Here is a 20,701-nt window from a genome sequence, read left to right as displayed (position 1 = left end):
GCAGGGGACACGGGTTCGAGCCCTGGTCTGGGAGGATCCTGCATGCCGCGGAGCAATTGGGCCCGTGAGCCACAACTGCTGAGCCTGCACGTCTGGAGCTTGTGCTCCGCAACAACAGAGGCGGCGATAGTGAGAGGCCCGCGCATCGCTATGAAGAGTGGCCCCTGCTTGCCGCAACTAGAGGAAGCCTTCACACAGAAACAAAGACCCAACGTAGCAATCAATCAATCAATAAATAAATCTTTAAAAAATTAAAAAATTAAAAAATTAAAAAAAAAGAGATACTAAGTATCACTAGTGACAAAATAAAAACTAAAGAATGAGATATTCTTATTCTATGGCACAGGCAAAGTATTTTTGGTTTTTTTTAAAACTGACATTGTTCAATGGTGGAGAGGGCTTAGAGAAAAGAGGAACTTTCTCCCATATCCTGCTGATGGTAGCATAAATTGGTAGGTTAATTTAACAATATCTTTAAAATTTTTAAGTGTTCATTTCCTTTGACTCAGTACATGCAATTTAAAAAATTTATCCTACAAAAAAACCCACATATGCCAAGAGATGTATACAAGAATTATCTCTGTATACTTTGTAATAGCCGAAAGTTGAAAACAACCTGAATGTTCATCAGGAAGAAGAGGAATGGTTAAACTGCAGTATAACCATAAAACGGAATGCAATTCATGCTGTTAAAAAGAATGAGATAGGGGCTTCCCTGGTGGTGCAGTGGTTAAGAATCCGCTTGCAAATGCAGGGGACACGGGTTCGAGCCCTGGTCCGGGAAGATCCCACATGCCGTGGAGCAACTAAGCCTGTGCGCCACAACTACTGAGCCTGCGCTCTAGAGCCCACGAGCCACAACTACTGAAGCCCATGCACCTAGAGCCCATGCTCTGCAACAAGAGAAGCCACCGCAACGAGAAGCCTGCACACCGCAACAAAGAGTAGCCCCCGCTCACCACAACTAGAGAAAACCCGCGCACAGCAATGAAGACCCAACGCAGCCAAAAATAAATTTAAAAAATAAATAAATTTTAAAAATGAGATAGTCTGTATGTACTGACTGACATGGAAAAGTAACAGTCAAGTTGGGGATGAGAGTTGGATGGAAATAGGGCCTTTTTCTTTCTCTCCTTTTACTTTACATAAATTTTTTAGGTGTTGGATTGGGATCTTTTAGCTTTGAGTAGAGCTTCTTCTGTATTAAAAAAAATATATAGCCCCTGCTCACCACAACTAGAGAAAGCCCACGTGCAGCAACTAAGACCCAAAGCAGCCAAAAATAAATAAATAAATTTATGGACTTCCCTGGTGGCGCAGTGGTTGAGAATCTGCCTGCCAATGCATGGGACACGGGTTCGAGCCCTGGTCTGGGAAGATCCCACATGCCGCGGGGCAACTAGGCCCGTGAGCCACGACTACTGAGCCTGCGCGTCTGGAGCCTGTGCTCCGCAACAAGAGAAGCCGCGATAGTGAGAGGCCCGCGCTGTGCGATGAAGAGTGGCCCCCACTTGCCGCAACTGGAGAAAGCCCTCGCACAGAAACGAAGACCCAACACAGCCAAAAATAAATAAATAAATAAAAATAATAATTAAAATTAAAAAAAAAAAGCCCATGGTGTTTGTTTAAAAAATAAAAAATAGAGGAAAAAAAAATATTAATTGGTGCCATGGGTTGAATTGTATCTCCCCCAAATACATAAGAAATCTTAATGCCTGTTACTTCAGAATATGACATCATTTGGAGATAGGGCCTCTACAGAGATATACAAGTTAAAATGAAGTCATTAGGGTGGGATCCTAATCCACGAGGACTGGTGAACTTATAAAAGGGGCAACACAGGACATTTAGCAGTCCTCGTCCCAGATTACTAAATGCCATTAGTGACCCTAGTCATTATGACCACCAGAAATAACCCACCACATTCCAAACATCATCTAAGTATCTTCCCTAGTTCTCTGAGCTATAGGCTCAGATGAGTAAACTCAGTTCTAGAAATAAAGAGAATTATATATTTGTACATGTGAACTTCTTATATTGCTGAAGTATCATACCATATACCTTCATTACCACAACTAACACAGTCTATTGCATTTATTTAACTTATTCTCCATTTTCCCAAACTAGAATGTAAACTCCATGGAACAATGAATGAAAGTATTGTTAATACTGATATCACAGTGCCTGAAATAACATAGGTACTCGATAAATGCTTATTGCTTCCTGGATTAGTAAAATGATTGCACAAACGAATATATGAATGGAGAAACAAACATTAATGTGCACTTATCAAGGAAGGGCTATATCATACATGCTCAAATTCACAACTTCAACAATGACAAACACATTTTAAGCAGTTTATTAATAATAGTGACCTCAAGTTTTTAGGCCAAATGGTTATGAATGACCTTAAATGACAGGATCTGTATGATCCAACTAACTGTAAAGAGGCAAATTATGATGATTTATAATACATATGCTATATAATGTTCCAGTGAAATATTGGTTAAAATGTTCCGTTTGTGTGTAATTTTCTTTAATGTGGCACTTCTGGGTTCCAATCTCACCTTTATCATTCACTAGCCAAATAATTTTATGGGAATAATTTAAAATCTCTGCGCCTCAGTTTCTCCTCATACATAAAACTGAAATATTAATATCCTCCATGTAAGGTTTTTACGAAGATTAAATGAGATAACCCATGTAAAATGTAGCACATTATAGGTACTAAATATACGATGGTGCCCTTACATCCCTTTCCTATTAAAATTTCCCACTCATGGCTTTCCACATAACAAACCCTACTGCAAAATTTATGAACAAGCTTCATATTCAGTACCTTTTTTTGTGCCTATTTATACCCCCTTACAGTGTGAATAACACTCCATTGCAATTCTTGAAAATTCAAATCATCAAATGCTCACTTATTTCTTTCCAAATTAGAAAGTAGAAAGAATGATGTCCCAAGTCTTCAAAAAGCCCTGTAATTATGACAAAAATAACTGCCTTGCAAGAACAAAAACCAGCAGAGGAAAGTGCTTGTGACTGACCAATATCCAGCCACTCACAAAGACAAGTGACAGTAATAACTTGTAAAAATTCTTAAGTGCAAAAGAGTACTTTACCCTTGCATATTAACAAATACCAAAATCAATGTAATAAGAACTAAAGCAGTTCAATCAGATTCGAACCCTGCTTCTGTCTAAACACCTGCTGCAACTTTGCTGTTATTAATTGAAAACAATAATTATCAGAGTCATTTTAAGAGTGTATCTGGCTACAAAGGGTCCCTGACTAAACCTTTAAACTTTATTTCCAAGCGAGGCTATATAAACAGAAAGAGTTGTAAGAAAATAAGATTCAACATAAAACCTTAAACTTGTATGAAGTTATCAGATTCATATCCTTTACTCTACTCTGAATTAATTTTTTATATATCCTGTTATTACCTTGTAAATAACACACTTATAATGCATTAAAAGAGTAATATGTGGGTTAAAAGTGCTAATTTGTAAAAAGGCAAGCAATTAAAACATATCCCTATTTTTGTAACCATACTCTGGTCATTCTTGATTTAAAAAAATTTTTATTATAGAAATTTCCAATCATATAAAAGTATACGTAACAGCATAACAAACCCCCAAGTGCCCATTACCCAGGTGAGACCGTTATCAAAGCCAATCCTCACCCACTTCTCCCCCATTTAATCATTTTGAAATACATTTCAGGTATCATTTAATCTTTAAATATTTCAATATATAATCTCTGAAACATAGGGACTATTTTAACATAACAAAACCACACACCTTAAAAATGAACAATTTCTTAATATCAAATATCCAAGCAGTATCAACATTTTAAAAAGTCACATATATATTTTTAATAGACTTTATTTTTTAGAGCAGTTTGGGGTTCACAGCAAAATTAAGCAGAAGGGGGGCTTCCCTGGTGGCGCGGTGGTTGGGAATCTGCCTGCCAATGCAGGGGACACGGGTTCGAGCCCTGGTGTGGGAAGATCCCACATGCCACGGAGCAACTAGGTCCGTGAGCCACAACTACTGAGCCTGCGCGTCTGGAGCCCGTGCTCCGCGACAAGAGAGGCCGTGATAGTGAGAGGCCCGCGCACCGCGATGAAGAATGGCCCCCGCTTGCCGCAACTGGAGAAAGCCCTCGCACAGAAACGAAGACCCAACACAGCCATAAAATAAATAAATAAATTTATTAAAAAAAAAAAAAAATTAAGCAGAAGGTACAGAGATTTTCCATATACCCCCTACCCCGGCTACGTGCCTAGCCTCTGCCATTATCAGCATCCCCCACCAGAATGGTACATTTTTTACAATCAATCAATCTACACTGATACATCATTATCACCTAAAGTCCATAGTTACATGAGGGTTTACTCTCGGTCTTATACATTCTATGGGTTTGGATAAATGTATAATGACATTTATGCACCATTATAGTATCATACAGAGTACTTTCACTCCCCGAAATATCTGTGCTCTGCCTATTTATCCTTCTCTCTCCACTAACCCCTGTAAATCACCAATCTTTTTGTCTCCATAGTTTTGCCTTTTCCAGAATGTAATATAGTTGGAATCATACAGTATATAGCTCTTTCGGATTGGCTTCTTTCACTTAATAATATGCATTTAAGATTCCTCCATTTCTTTTTAAGGCTTGATAAGCTCATTTCTTTTTAGCACTGAATATTCCTTTGTCTGGATGTATCACAGTTTATCCATTCTCCTCCTGAAGGACATCTTGGTTGCTTTCAAATTTTGGCAATTGTGAATAAAGCTGCTATAAACATTCATGTACAGGTTTTTGTGTGAACATATAAGTTTTCAACTCATTTATATAAATACCTAGGAGCATGATTGCCAGACTGTATGGTAAGCCTATGTTTCTCTTTGTAAGAAACTGCCAAACTGTCTTCCAAAGTGGCTGTACCATTTTGCATTCCCACCAGCAATAAATGAGAGTTTCTGTTGCTCCACATCCTCACCATCACTTGGTGATGTCAGCATTCTGGATTTTGACCATTCTAATAAGTGTGTAGTAGTACCTCATTGTTGTCTTAATTTGCATTACTCTTATGATGTATGATGTGGGCAACTATTCATATGCTTATTTGCCATCATATATCTTCTTTCATGGGGTGTCTGTTAAGGTCTTTGGCCCATTTTTAAATTGAGTTGTTTGTTTTCTTATTGAGTTCTCTGTATATTTTGGATAACATTGCTTTATTGGAAATGTCTTTTGCAAATATTTTTTCCCAGTCTTTGGTTTGTCTTTTCATTCTCTTCACAAGTTATTTCACAGAAGTTTTTAATTTTAATGAAGTCCAGCTTATCAATTCTTATCATGGATTGAGCTTTTGGCATCTAAAAACTCATCACCAAATCCAAGGTCATCCAGATTTTCTCCTACATTATCGTCTAGGAGTCTTATATTTTTGCATTTTACATTTAGGTCTGTGATCTATTTTGAGTAAATTTTTGTGTAAGGTGTAAGATCTGCATCTAGACTCAATCTGTTGCATGCGGATGCCCAGTTTGCCCATTGTATTGCCTCTGTTCCTTTGTCAACGATAAGTCAACTGTATTTCTGTGGGCCTTTTCCTGGGATCTCTCTTCTGTTCCACTGATCTGTCTGTCTATTCTTTTGCCAATGCCAAACTGTCTTGCTTACTACAGCATTATAGTAAGTCTTGAAGTTTGGTGGTGCCAGTCTTCCAACTTTATTCTTCTTCAATACTGTGTTGCCTATACTGGATTTTTAGTCTCTATATACAAACATTAGATTCAGTTTGTGGATATAACCTAAATAACTTGCTGGAATTTTGGTTGGTATTGCACTGAATCTATAGATCAATCTATAGAACTGACATCTTGACAATATTGCATATTCCAATCCATGAACATGGAACATCTCTCATGAGAGTTCTGTAGTTTTCCTTACATAAATCTTGTACATACAACATATTTTGTTAGATTTATACCTAAGTATTTAGTCTTGGGGGTGCTAACATCAATGATATCATGTTTTTAATTTCGATTTCTACTTATTCATTGCTGGTATATAGGAAAGCAATTGACTTTTGCATATTAGCCTTATTATCTGGCACCCTTGCTGTAATCACTTATTGGTTCCAGGAGGGGTTTTTTTGTCAATGTTTTCAGATTTTCTACATAAATGATTATGCTATCTGTGAACAAAGACACGGGTTTATTTCTTTCTTCCCAATCTGTATACCTTTTATTTCCTTTTCCTGTCTTATTGCCTGAGCTAGGACTTCCAGTACAAATGTTGAAAAGGAGTGGTGAGAGGGCACATCTTGCCCCATTCCTGAGCTTAGTGGGAATGCTTCAAGTTTCTCACTATTTAGTATATCAGCTGTCAATTTTTTGTAGATGTTCTTTATCATGTTGAGGATGTTCCTCTTTCTTCCTTATCTACTAAGAGTTTTTATAATGAATGGGTGTTACATTCTGTCAATGGTTTTTCCTGCATTTGTTGATGATAACATGATTTTTCTTCTTTAGCCTATTGATGTGATGGATTAAAATTAATTTCCTAATGTTAAACTAGCCTTGCATAACTAGGATAAATCCCACTTGGTCATGGTATATGATTATTTTTATACACTGTTGGATTCAATTTGCTAATATTTTGTTGAGGATTTTTGCATCTATGTTCATGAAAGATATTGGTCCATAGTTTTCTTGTAATGTCTTTGTCTAGTTTTGTTATTAGAGGAACGCTGGCTTCACAGAATGAGTATGGAAGTATTCCCTCTGGTTCTATCTTCTAAAAGAGATTATGGAGGAGTGGTATAATTTCTTCCTCGAATGTTTGGATTCAGCAGTGAACCCACCTGGGCTTGGTGCTTTCTGATTTGGAAGGTTATTAATTACTGACCCAATTTCTTTAATAGACATAAGCCTATTCACATTGTCTACTGCTTCTTGTGTGAGTTTTGGCAAATTGTGTCTTTCAAGGGATTGGTCCATTTCTTCTGAGTTACCAACTTTGTGGACATAGAGCTGTGCATAGTATTCCTCTATTACCCTTTTAATGGAATGTGTAATGATGTTCCTTCTTTCATTTCTGATATTACTAACTTGTGTCCACTCTCTTTTTTCTTAATGAGCCTGTCTAGAGGCTTGTCAATTTTATTGCTCTTTTCAAAGACCAGCTTTTGGTTTCACTGATTTTTCTCTACTGACATCCTGTTTCCAATTTCATTGATTTCTACTCTAATTTTTAATATTTCTTTTCTTCTGATTACTTTGGATTTAATTTGCTCTTCTTTTTCTAGTTTATTAAGGTGGACACTTAGATGATTGACTTTAGATCTTTGTTTTCTAATATATGCATTCAATGCTGTATGAGTCTTATATTTTTAATATAGTGTTTTTATTAAGCTTTTATGAATATATTTAAATTTTTAATTTTATTTAGTTTTTTAATGTTATACTTGAATCAAGAATCAAATAAGGTCCAACTTTATGACTGGTGAATCTGTCTCAAGTCTGTTTTAATATATAGGTTCTCCTTCAAAAATATTTTACTTAAGGGAGTCCTCTGGTGGCCTAGTCGTTAGGATACTGGGCTTTCACTGCTGTGGCCCATGTTCAATCCCTGGTCAGGGAACTGAGATCCCACAAGCCACATGGCCAAAAAAAAAAAATAATTAAAAAGATTTTTAAAAATTTTAAAATAGTGTATGATACAGTGGTTTAAAAAAAAAAAACAAAGATTTTATTGAAGAAATTGAGTCATTTGTCCTGTACTTTCCCACGATCTGGATTTCATTGATTGCCTTCTTGTGGTGTTGTTTAACGTGAGTTTCTCTAACTCTGTATTTCCTAAAATTGATTGCAAAATCTAGACATTTGATCAGATTTGAGTTTGACTTTTTTGGGCAAGGTTATTTTATAGATCCTGACTTGTTTTTAATTGAATCAATATTAAGAACCACTCTAAGAATTAAAAACAGAGAGGAAAAGAAAATAATTATTCAAAATTCCACTAAACAAAATGATCCATTTTCAGTTTTACACGTTCCTCTTAGATATACTTATTTTTATGCCCAAGAATAATCTTTATAATTATAAACAAAGTATAACTATGAGTTTGCATTTTATTTTACTCATACATCATCATAAGCATTTTCCATACAGCCTTATAAAAATTATTTTTAATGGTGGAATCAAATTACATTATTATATTTAACTTATCACTATCCAATTTTGTACAGAAATTATTTCAAATTTATTTGCTATTTTAAGTAACATTAGGGCTTCCCTGGTGGTGCAGTGGATAAGAATCTGCCTGCCAATGCGCGGGACACAGGTTTGATCCCTGGTCTGGGAAGATTCCACATGCCGCGGAGCAACTAAGCCCGTGCGCCACAACTACTGAGCCTGTGCTCTAGAGCCTGCGAGTCACAACTATGGAAGCCCGCATGCCTAGAGTCCATGCTCCACAACAAGAGAAGCCACCGTAATGAGAAGCCCGCGCACCGCAATGAAGAGTAGCCCCGACTCGTCACAACTAGAGAAAGCCCTTATGCAGCAACGAAGACCCAACACAGCCAAAAAAATTAATTAAATAAAATTTAAAAATTAAAAAAAAAAAGTAACACTAAAATGACCATCTTTTTGATTACAAATCTTGTTCTTGGGAATTATTTCCCCCAAAAGGAATTAATAACTCTAAGAGTTGATACATATAGCTTTTTGAATATAACCATGATGGTTTCAACTTAACATCACCTTCATTGTATATTATCAACATTTTCTGTTTTTTTGCTATTTAGGCATAATTTTAATTTCTACTTCTTCATATAAATTTAAATATTTCTCCACTGTTTATTAACCCACTTAAACATCTCTTTTGCCCATTTATATATTGAAAATGTGATGAATGCATTATATAGCAAAGACACATTGTTAGTTGACATCCTATAACCACCTTCTGATTTGTTTTGCCAAAGGAAACATTGATTTAAGACTCAATATCCTAATCTGGGTTTTTCAATTAATTTTGTTTTGATTTAGAAAAATTGTGACCCACCTAGATGAAATGTACAGATTCTTAGAAACACAAAACCTACCAAGTCTGAATCAGGAAGAAATAGAAAATCTGAATACATCTATAGCAAGGAGATTGAATCAGTAATCAAAAACCTCCTAATCAGAGGGCATCGCTGGTAAATTCTACCAAACATTTTTTATTTTTTGGCCACGCTGTGTGGTATATGGGATCTTAGTTCCCGACCAGGGATCAAACCCGTGCTGCCTGCAGTGGAAGTGCAGAGTCTTAACCACTGGACTGCCAGGGAAGTCCCTACCAAACATTTAAGAACACCAAATCTTAAACTCTTCCAAAAAACTGAAAGGGAAGGAATATTTCCTAACTCACTCTATGAGGCCAGCATTACTGATACCAAAGCCAGACAAATACATTACAAGAAAACTATAGACCAATATCCCTTATGACCACTGATGCAAAAAATCCTCAACAAAATACTAGCAAACCAAATTCAGCAACACATTAAAAGGATTATATATTATAACCAAGTGGGATTTTTTTCCTTGAATGCAAGGATGGTTCAACAAAGGAAAATCAGTCAATGTAATACACAACATTAAATGAATGAAAAAAGATCCACATGATCACTGATACAGAAAAAGCACAACAAAATTCAACATGCTTACATGATAAATACACTAAACAAACTTGGAATAGAAGGAAAGTACCTCAACATAATAAGGGCCACATATAAAAAACCCAAAACTAACATCATATGCAACAGTGAAAGACAGAAAGCTTTTCCTCTCAGACAGGAACAAGACAAGAACATGCACTTTTGCCACTTGTATTCAAACTCAGTTTTGGAAGTTTAGCCAGAGCAAATAGACAAGGAAACCAAATAAAAGGCATTCAAATTGGAAATTAAGAAGTAAAATTATCTCTGTTCACAGATGGCACGTACAAAACCCTAAAGATTGCACGCACACGTACACACACACACACACACACACACACACACACAAAATGTAAGAACTAATAAGCAAATTCAGCAAGGTTGCAGGATACAAAGTCAACATGCAAAAATCACTTGTATTTCTATACACTAATAATGAACAAGCTGAAAGTAAGATAAGTCAGACAGAGAAAGGCAAATACTGTATCATATTGCTTATATATGGAGCCTAAAAAATAATACAAATGAGTGTACATTCAAAACGTAAACAGATCTAACAGATACAAAAAACAAACTAGTGCTTACCAAAGGGGAAAAGGAGAGGGGGAGGGGAAAATTAGGGGTACAAGATTAAGCGATACAAACTACTATGTATAAATTAGATAAGCAATAAGGATATATTGCATAGCACAGGGAATCATAGCCATTACCTTATAATAACTTTTAATGGAGTATAATCTGTAAAAATACTGATTCATTATGCTATACACCTGAAATTAATGTAATATTGTAAATTAACTATACTTCAATAAAAATATTTTAATAATAATGAACAAGGACTTCCCTGGTGGTCCAGTGGTTAAGACTCCGTGCTTCCACTGCAGGGGGTGTGGGTTCGATCCCTAGTGGGGGAACTAAGATCTCATATGCCATGCGGTGCAGCCAAAAAAAAAAAAAAAAGTTAAAAAAAAAAAAAATGAACAAGCCAAAAAATGAAAGAAGACAATTCCATTTACAATAGCATCAAGAAGAATAAAATACTTCGGAATTAAATTAACTCAGAAAATGACAGACTTGTAGACTGAAGACAACAGAAGATTGACAAAAAAATTTCAAGAAGAAATGCCACGTCCGTGGATCAGAAGACTTAGCATTGTTAAGATGTCAATATTACCCAAAGTGATCTTCAGATCCAGTGCGATCCCTATCAAAGCCCCAAAGACTTTTTTTTTTCAGAAACAGAAAAATCCATCCTTAAATTCATTCATAAGGAATCTCAAGGGATCCCAAACAGCCAAAATAATCTTGACAAAGAACAAAGTTGGAAGGTTCATATTTGATGGTTTCAAAATTTACTACAAAGCTACAGTAATCAGAACAGTGTGATTTAGCATAAATAATGATACAAAGAAGAGAATAAAACAGAAAACACAGAAATAAACTCTCACATGTATAGATAGTCAAATGATTTTTGACATGGGTGCCAAGACAATTCAATGGCAAAAAAAGTCTTTTCAACAAATGGTGTTGGGGGTCTTCCCTGGTGGTGCAGTGATTAAGACTCTGCACTCCGAATGTAGGGGGGTCGGGTTCAATCCCTGGTCAGGGAACTAGATCTCACATGCATGTTGCAACTAAGAGTTCGCATGCCACAACTAAGGAGCCCACCTGCTGCAACTAAGACCCAGTGCAACCAAATTAAAAAAAAAAAAAAAATGGTGTTGGGAAAACTAGATATCCACATTCAAAAGAATCAAAGAATGAAACTAGACTCTTACCTTACACCATATACAAAAATTAACTGAAGTGGATCAAACACCTAAATGTAAGTGCTAAAACTATAAAACTCTTAGAAAAAACATAAGGAAAATGCTTCATGACATTTGACCTGCCAATGCTTTCTTAGATGTGACACAAAAAGCACAGACAACAAAAGAAAAAACAGATAAGTTGAACTTCATCAAGATTTAAAACTTTGGTGCATCAAAGGGCGTTCCTGACAGAGTGAAAAAGCAACTCATGGAATGGGAGAAAGTATTTGCAAATCAAGATATCTGATAGGAATCTGATACCCAGAATATATAATGAACTCTACCACTCAGTAACAAAAATCAATACTTTATAAAGAAACACAGTCAACGTTCCATAAAGATATAATTAAAATAATAAGTTACCATTTAGGGATAACACACTATATACAGTGGTAGGTAACATTTATTACTTCTAATACTCATAATTCATTCATTCAACAGATCTTTATTATATGTAATTGTGCAACTTAAGTGTTTTCACCTTTATTTTACAGATGATGAAAGTGCCTTGTGCCCAAGATCATGAAGAAGCTAATAAATGGCTGTGAAGTATTCTGAACCTAGGTTTGTTTAGAAATATTGATCTCTTCTGCTCATTACAATGCTCTTAACACCACAGTTCAACCCACTTTCAGTCTGAGAAATTACTACCTCTCTGCTTCCCAAGGAGTATAGCCAATGGCTATGTTTTAACACCAGAGGACAAAAAAAAACCTTGAGAAAATAGATCTCTGAAGTTATAAGCCAACAGATTATCTTAATGTAATTAAGGGTCTTATAAAGACCTTATAATTCAGGGTCTTATAAAGGTTATTCTGTATTCACCACCAAAATTCCCAAATGCTAAACAAAACTTACTGTAATGCCAGTTATTCAAAAGTAAATTGCAACTAATTTAATATATAACTTTATTTAAAATAACAAATTGCTATCTAATAAAATACAAATCAGATATTTTTCACCCTTCTTTTTGAATTAAGTATAAAATTTGCTTTGAAAACATGGTATAAATACAGATGTTCCTCTCAGAAATGCTAAGAAAATAACATAAAAATCGCCATAAAACCTAACGAGTTTTTAATTTTTATCCTCTCCACTACATCTATGGGGAAAAAGCATGAGTTATACAGCCAAAAAAACCTTGGTTGGTTCATAGTATCTCAGTTTCTTCAACCGTAAAATAAGGATAATATCACCTTTTACAAAGGTTTACTAGAAAGAGTAAACTAGATAATAAACAAATTACAGAGTATGTACTAAATAAATGTTAGCTCCCTTCTGATTCTCTTTTAGCTGGCTGCCCAGGAACTCTGTGGTCATAGTCCCGGTGTTGCTAGAGAAGTGGCCCTAGTACTACAGACCTCAATTTCATCACTCTCTTATTCTGTTTGTTCCTAAAACCATTGCATATTGCTTTGGAGTGTGGACTCTGGAAGTCAAAGAATCTGAGTTTGATTCTTAACTCTAGTTATTGGCTGTGTGATTTTTGAACAAGTTAATCATTTTAGACCTATTGTCAAATGTGGATTATAACACTACCTACCTCATAAGGAGTTACATATATTAAATAGGATAATATAAGCAGCTTTTAGAAAAGTGTCTAGCATATGATAAACACTCAATAAATATCACCTATCTCATTCTCCTTGCCGCCACTAGCACCACCGTCACCATCTATCTGCTTCCAACTGCAAAGCATCTGCAGCTTTGTAATTGTTTTGTTACTTATTTCATATACTTAAGCTTTGTCATCTATAGAAACGTGAACAGTATGTTTTAATAGAGTGGCCATTTTTCTACCTTTTTTTGCATCTCTTTGGTTAAAACCAGAACACTAAGCAATAAATAATTCTCACTGAATGAATCAATGAGTAAACAAATAAACGGAAATGGATGAACAGATGGCAACACAGATTGGCCCTATAGGACTTTTCTTGTTTCTCCATTCAAAAGTGCTTGTATTGCTAAGATAATGTAACAAGCTCAAAATGTCTCCAAAGAAAAATACTGACCCTATCCCATGAAGTCAGGACTGGACTAGTATAAACTGGCTGAAAGTTTGATACAAAGTCTTACAGGGCTATGAAAATTTCAATTTTCTACTAGGCTTTACTTTCCCACTCCAACATAACTAATTCTCTTTTCTGAAACCTTCATCACCTATCCCTATTTCACCTTCTCTCAATGTTTATATTTCCTATATGAAGTATGAGCCAAGGATATAGAAATTCCTTAATGCTCTCACCACTAAATACAAAAATCTACCTCTGTCTTTCCCCACCTTTCTTCCCCTTGTTGAAAACCTAACCCTCAACAGATGAATAGATCCCATCCCTTTGACCTTCTCAAAAATTTTTCTCTTCCTTTGATCAATCCCCTTTTTCTCCTAAAACAACTTGCCTAGAGGATCATTCATGATTTTATATAAATACAGTAGTATCTCCCATCTTTAAAAATTTCACCCATAATCACCATCTTCATTTAATAATTGCCCCAATTTTTTCTGTTCTCCCTTAGTAAAACTTGAAAAGGACATCTCAATCTCCTCACTTCTTTTTCCATTTTCAACCCATTCTGGCTTCTGTATGCACAGCTCAACCAAGACTGCTTTTATCAATGACCCTGATGTAGTTAAGTCCAATGGTTCCTTTCCTGTCCACATCTTACTGACCCTGATCAGCATTTGGTATAGGTGATAATCCCTATCCTTTGACAAACTACATTCTTCTTTTGACTTCCGAGACAACACATTTTCTTGGTTTTCTGCCTGTCTCTCTGGCCACTCCTTCTCAGTCACTTGTACTGGGTCCTCCTTCTCCACTTGACCTCAGTGGCTCAGCCCTGGGCCCTTTCTCTTTCTTCTGTACACTCTTCCCTAGGTGAGCTCATCCATTCCCATGGCTTCTCTCTGGACTCCTACATGAGCTGCAAAGGCCAACATGATCTATTCCCTGATCTCCTCTCCAAGCTCTTTTTATGTGACTTCTCTTACTTGCTATACTTTAACCACACTGTATTCCTTTCAGTTTCTTGAATAGGTGCTTTCCTACCTCAGAGACTGTGTCCATGATGTTTACTCTTCCCGAAGCATTTTTCTCTCTGTTCTTTGCATGGCTGACTCCTCAAATTTCATGTATCACCTAAAATTTTGTCACTTCTCAGAGGACTTTCCAGACCTTCCTCCCCTTCTCCGTTTTTAATATTATCCCTCCTTGTTAATTTCCTTCATATCCCTTATCACAATTTAAAATTCTGTTTGTTTGCTTTTGGTTATTTCCACTAATCTTTACATGAGGGTAGGGATCATAATGTCATTAGTATAAACTCAGCATCCAGCACAGTGACAGACAAATAACAAGCACTCAGTGTTTGTTGAATAAATTAATGATCTGGGATTCATATATTTGTTCATTAACAAACATTTATTGAGCACTGTGCTAGATGCTGGGGATACAAAGAGAAATCATAATCACAAGATCTTTACAGACCAACGGGGGAGAAGGACAAAGACAATATTGTATGATAAGCGTTATGACATGGATGAGACTGATTTTTAGCCAACACAGCCTTTTGAAGGGTGTGAATGGAAAATATTTTCTAGCTTCATTAGAACTCAAGATTAATCCAAAATGTTGATCCTGTTTTACCATGCCAGAATGGTTAAACTCATAATATCAATGATAAGACAGGATAAACAGGTTTTCAGGCAGAGTATGAGGGAAACTGAATTACCATGCAATATGCTATTTAAAGCATCTGTTTCTTACTCTCACATCTATTGTTTCCCATCAATAGGTAAGTAAATAGAAAATTAGGAAAATAAGCTTGTTTTGGTTTGAATCTATCTTTAATAGGAAAAACATATATGACTAACTTAAAATATTTTCCAAAGTCCTTACATCCCCTATATTCTGTACTTGATGCCATCATCCAAAGTCTCAAAGTGTTGTATAAAAAGATGTTCTGCTGCATTAAGAGATAGTATTCATTTCTTCATTTATCCAACTAATATTTAGTAAACATCTATTATGTGCTAAAGCTGTGGATACAGTAGCAATCGAGGCAGAAAAGATCCTTACCCTCTTGGAGCTTTTGACTCAAAATAATAAACATGAAAATACATCAACAGAAAAATTGAAAATTCACTAGATCATTTCTAGAATTGATAATCAAGAAACAGCTAAATAATTCTACTGAAATACATTATAAGTGTATAGTTTAATACTCATAGATACTTGTGAAAGAATTTAAAGTGGATATGTCTAAGAAAATGAAAGTATCTGCAAAACAAATACCTGATAAAGAACTTGAATCAAAATATAAAAAAGAACTTTTAAAATTCAACAATAAGAAAACAAACAACCCAATTAAAAGATGGGTGAAAGATCTGAATAGACACTTCACCAAAGAAGATACACAGATGGCAAATAAGCATATGAAAAGATGTTCATTATCATATGTCATTAGGGAGTTGTAAATTAAAACAAAAATGAGAGGGGACTTCCCTGGTGGTCCAGTGGCTAAGACTCACACTCCCAATACAGGGGGCCCAGGTTCAATCCCTGGTCAGGGAACTAGATTCCACATGGCACAACTAAGAGTTCACATGCTGCACCTAAAGATCCTGCATGCCGCAATAAAGATCCTGCATGCCGCAACTAAGACCCGGGGCCGCCAAATAAATAAATAAATAAGTAAATATTTTTTTTAAAATGAGAAACTACACCTATTAAAATGTCTAAAATCTGGGAATTCCCTGGCGGTCCAGTGGTTAGGACTCCTTGCTCTCACTGCTGAGGGCACAGGTTCAATCCCTGGTAGGGGAACTAACATCCCACAAGCCACATGGCATGGCCAAATAAATAAATAAATAAAATAAAATGTCTAAAGTCCAAAACTGACAAGACCAAATTCTGGTGAGGATGTAGAACAGCAAGAATTCTCATTCATTGCTGATGGGAATGCAAAAGTGGTACAGCCACTCTGGAAGATAGTTTGGCAGTTTCTTACAAAGAGAAACACAGGCTTACCATACTCTCTGGTAATCACACTCCTACATATTTACACAAACAAAAAACTTACATCCACTCAAAAACCTGCACACGAATATTTATAACAGCTTTACTTATAATTGCCAAAAAAGGAAATTAACCAAGATGTCTTTCAATAGCTGAATGAATAAACAAACTTGTGGTATACCCATACAATAGGACACAATTCAGCAATTTAAAAAAATGAGGTATCATGTCACAAAAAGGCATGGAGGCTCCTTGACACTGGTTTTAGCAATGACCAAAAAAAGCAAAAATAAACAAGTGGGACTACATCAAACTACAAACCTTCTACACAGTAAAGGCCATCAACAAAAAGGCAACATATGGAAAGGGAGAAAATATTTGAAAGTCATATATCTGATAAGGGGTTAATATCCAAAATGTACAAAGAATTTACACAACTCAATAGGAAGAAAACAAACAATCTAATTTAAAAATGGGCAGAAGACATGAATAGACATTTCTCCAAGAAGATATATTAATGTCCAACAGGTATGTGAAAAGGTGCTCAATGTCACTAATCATCAGGGAAATGCAAATCAAAACCACAATGAGATATCAATTCATACCGGTCAGAGTGGTTATTATCAAAAAGGCAACAAATAACAAATGTTGGCAAGGATGTGAAGAAAAGAGAACCCTTGCACACTGTTGGTGGGAATGAAAATTGATGCAGCCACTACAGAAAACAGTATAGAGGTTGCTCAAAAAAATTAAAAGTAGAACTACCATATGACCTAGAAATTCCACTTCTAGGTATTTATACAAAGAAAACAAAATTGCTAACTCAAATAGATACCTGCACCATCATGTTCACTGCAGCATTATTTACAATAGCCAATATATGGAAACAACCCAGGTGTCCATCAATAGATAAATGGATAAAGAAATTCTGGTATGTATTTATGTATGTATGTGTACACACACACACACACACACACACACACACACAATGGACTATTAGCCACAAAAAAGAATAAAATCTTGACATTTGCAACAACATGGATGCAACTTGAGGGCATTACGTTAGTGAAATAAGTCAGACAGAGAAAGACAAATACCAGACAAGCTCACTTATATGTGGAACCTAAAAACTACCAAATCAAAACAAAACAACAAATAATGAGCTCACTGAATCAGAGAACAGATTGGTGGTAGTTGCCAGAGGTGGGGTGAGGATGTATGTGAAACAGATGAAGGTGCTCAAAAGACACAAATTTGCAGTTATAAAATATATAAGTCACAGGGTGTAGTGCGTGGCATCCTAACTATAGTTAATAATACTGTATTGCATATTTGAAAGTTGCTAAGAGAGTAAATCTTAAAAGTTCTCATCATAAGAAAATTTTGTAACTATGTATGGTACAGATGATAACTGGACTTAATGGTGATCATTTCCCAGTATATACAATATATACAAATATCAAATCATTATGTCATACACCTGAAACTAATATAATGTTATATGTAAATTATACTCAATTTTTAAAAAAGACAGGGAAGAATCTTAAATGTATATTTCTAAGTCAAAGATGCCAGTTTGAAAGCCAACATAATGTATGATACTAACTATAAGACATTCTGGAAAAGCCAAAACTACAGAGCCAGTGAAAAGATCAGTAATTTCCATGGTTCAGAGAAAGTAAGGGAGAAATACATAAGTGGGGGACCCAAGGGACTTTTAGGGTAGTATAACTATTCTATATGATACTGTAATAGGATAGATAATATGCATTTATCAAACCCATAGAACTGTACAACACAAAGAGTAAACTCTAACAAAAACTATAGCATGTATTTCTTTTATAAGACTTTTGTTAATAACAATGTATCAATATTGGTTCATCAATTTCAATAATGTACCACACTAGTGCAAGATGTTAATAATGGGGTCCACTGGGGGGGGCGGGGGTATATATACTTTCTGCTCAATTTTTCTGCTGTAAAAAATAGTCAATTCAATAAGGAAACAGTAGTCTTAAATGACACATTAGACCACTTGGACTTAATAGATGTCTACAGGACATTCCATCTAAAAAAACCAGAATACATATTCTTTTCAAGTGCACATGGAACGTTCTCCAGGATAGATCATATGCTAGGCCACAAGTCTCAACAAATTTAAGAAGATAGAAATTATATCAAGCATTTTTCCAACCATAACGGTATGAAACTAGAAATCAGCTACAGGAAAAAAAATGGGGAAAACACAAACACGTGGAGACTAAACAAGATGTTCCTAAAAAACCAATGGGTCAATGAATAAATCAAAGAGAAAATCAGAAAATACCTTGAGGCAAATGAAAATGGAAACACAACTTTCCAAAAATCTATGGGATGCAGCAAAAGCAGTTAAAGGAGGCAAGTTTATAGTGATACAGGCCTACCTCAAGAAACAAGAAAACTCTCAAATAAAAACCTAAACTACCAACTAAAGGAATTAAAAAAAGAAGAACAAAGCCCAGAGTCAGTAGAAAACAGAAAATAATAAAGACCAGAGTGGATTTAAATAAAACAGAAATTAAAAACAAAAAACAAAAAATAGGAAAGACCAATGAAACCAAGTGCTGTTTTTTTAAAAAAGATAAACCAAATTGATAAACCAATAGTCCCACTTATCAAGAAAATAAGAGACAGGACCCAAATAAACAAAATAAGAAATGAAAGAGGACAAATAACAACTGATGTCACAGAGATACAAAAAATCATAAGAGAATATTATGAACAGTCATATGCCAATAAATTGGACAACCTAGAAAAAAATGGACAAACTTCCAGAAACATATAACCTTCCAAGAATGAATCAGGAAGAAAGAGACAATCTGAACAGACCAATCACTAGTAGTGAAACTGAATTTTTGATTAAAAAAAAAAAAACAAAACTCCCAGCAAACAAAAGTCCAGGACCAGACAGCTTCATAGGAGAATTCTACCAAACATATAAAAAAGAGCTAACTACTTCTCAGACTACTCTAGGGAATCCCCTGGTGGTCCATCGAACGGGGCACGGGTTCAATTCCTGGTTGGGGAACTAAGATCCCACAAGCCGTGTGGAGTGGCCAAAAAAGAGAAAAAGAAAAAGAAAGACACAAACAAACTATTCTAAAAAAACTGAAGAGCAGGGAACACTTTCAAATTTATTCTACGAAGCCACCATTACCCTGATACCAAAGCCAGACAAAAACACTACAAAAAAAAAAGAGAGAAAATTACAGGCCAATATCTTTGATGAATGTAGATGCAAAAATCCTCAAAAAAATATTAGCAAACAGAGTTCAACAATATATAAAAAGGATCATACAGCATGATCAAGTGGGATTTATTCCAGGGATGAAAGATGGTTCAATATCCGCAAATCAATCAATGTGATACACCACATTAACAAAAGGATAAAATCACATGATCATCTCAATAGATGGAGAAAAAGCATTTGACAAAATTCAACAGCCATTCATGATAAAAAAAAAAAAGAAAAAATTCTCATCAAAGTTGGTATAGAGGGAACATATCTTAACATAATAAAGGCCATTTATGACAAACCCATAGCTAACACCATATTCAATGGTGAAAAGCTGAAAGCTTTTTTTCTAAAATCAGGAACAAGACAAAGGATGCCCACTCTCAATCACTTCTATTTAACACAGTATTGGAAGTCCTAGCCAGAGCAATCATACAAGAATAAGAAATAAAAGGTATCCAAATTGGAAAGGAAGAAGTAAAACTGTCATTATTTGCAGATGACATGACACTACATATAGAAAAACCCTAAAGTCTTCTCTGAAAAACTATTAGAATAAGTGAATTCAGTAAAGTTGCAGTATACAAGGTTAATGCACAGAAATCTGTTGCTTTTCTATAAACTAATAATGAACCACCAGAAAGAGAAAGCAAGAAAATAATCTCATTTAAAATTGCATCAAAAAGAATAAAATACCTAGGATTAACTTAACCAAGGAGGTGAAAGACTGAAAACCATAGAACACGGATGAAGGAAACTGAAGATGATACAAAGAAATGGAAAGATATCCCATGTTCGTGGATTAGAAGAAGTAATATTGTTAAAATCTGTACTACCCAAAGCAATCTACATATTTAATGCCATCCCTATCAAAATA

At 35.3% G+C, this 20,701-nt stretch overlaps 1 protein-coding gene across 4 annotated transcripts in view; it reads right to left on the bottom strand.

The window, feature by feature from the left end:
- The window catches only part of ZFYVE9 (zinc finger FYVE-type containing 9), a 188,201-nt gene that overhangs the window by 91,791 nt on the left and 75,709 nt on the right, over window positions 1-20,701 (bottom strand). The window lies entirely within an intron of this gene.

The sequence above is a fragment of the Balaenoptera ricei genome, chromosome 1 (genome assembly GCF_028023285.1).
Source record: "Balaenoptera ricei isolate mBalRic1 chromosome 1, mBalRic1.hap2, whole genome shotgun sequence".
NCBI lineage: Eukaryota > Metazoa > Chordata > Mammalia > Artiodactyla > Balaenopteridae > Balaenoptera > Balaenoptera ricei.
The sequence above is the reverse complement of the archived record's forward strand: the minus strand, read 5'-3'. Positions and strand labels throughout refer to the sequence as shown.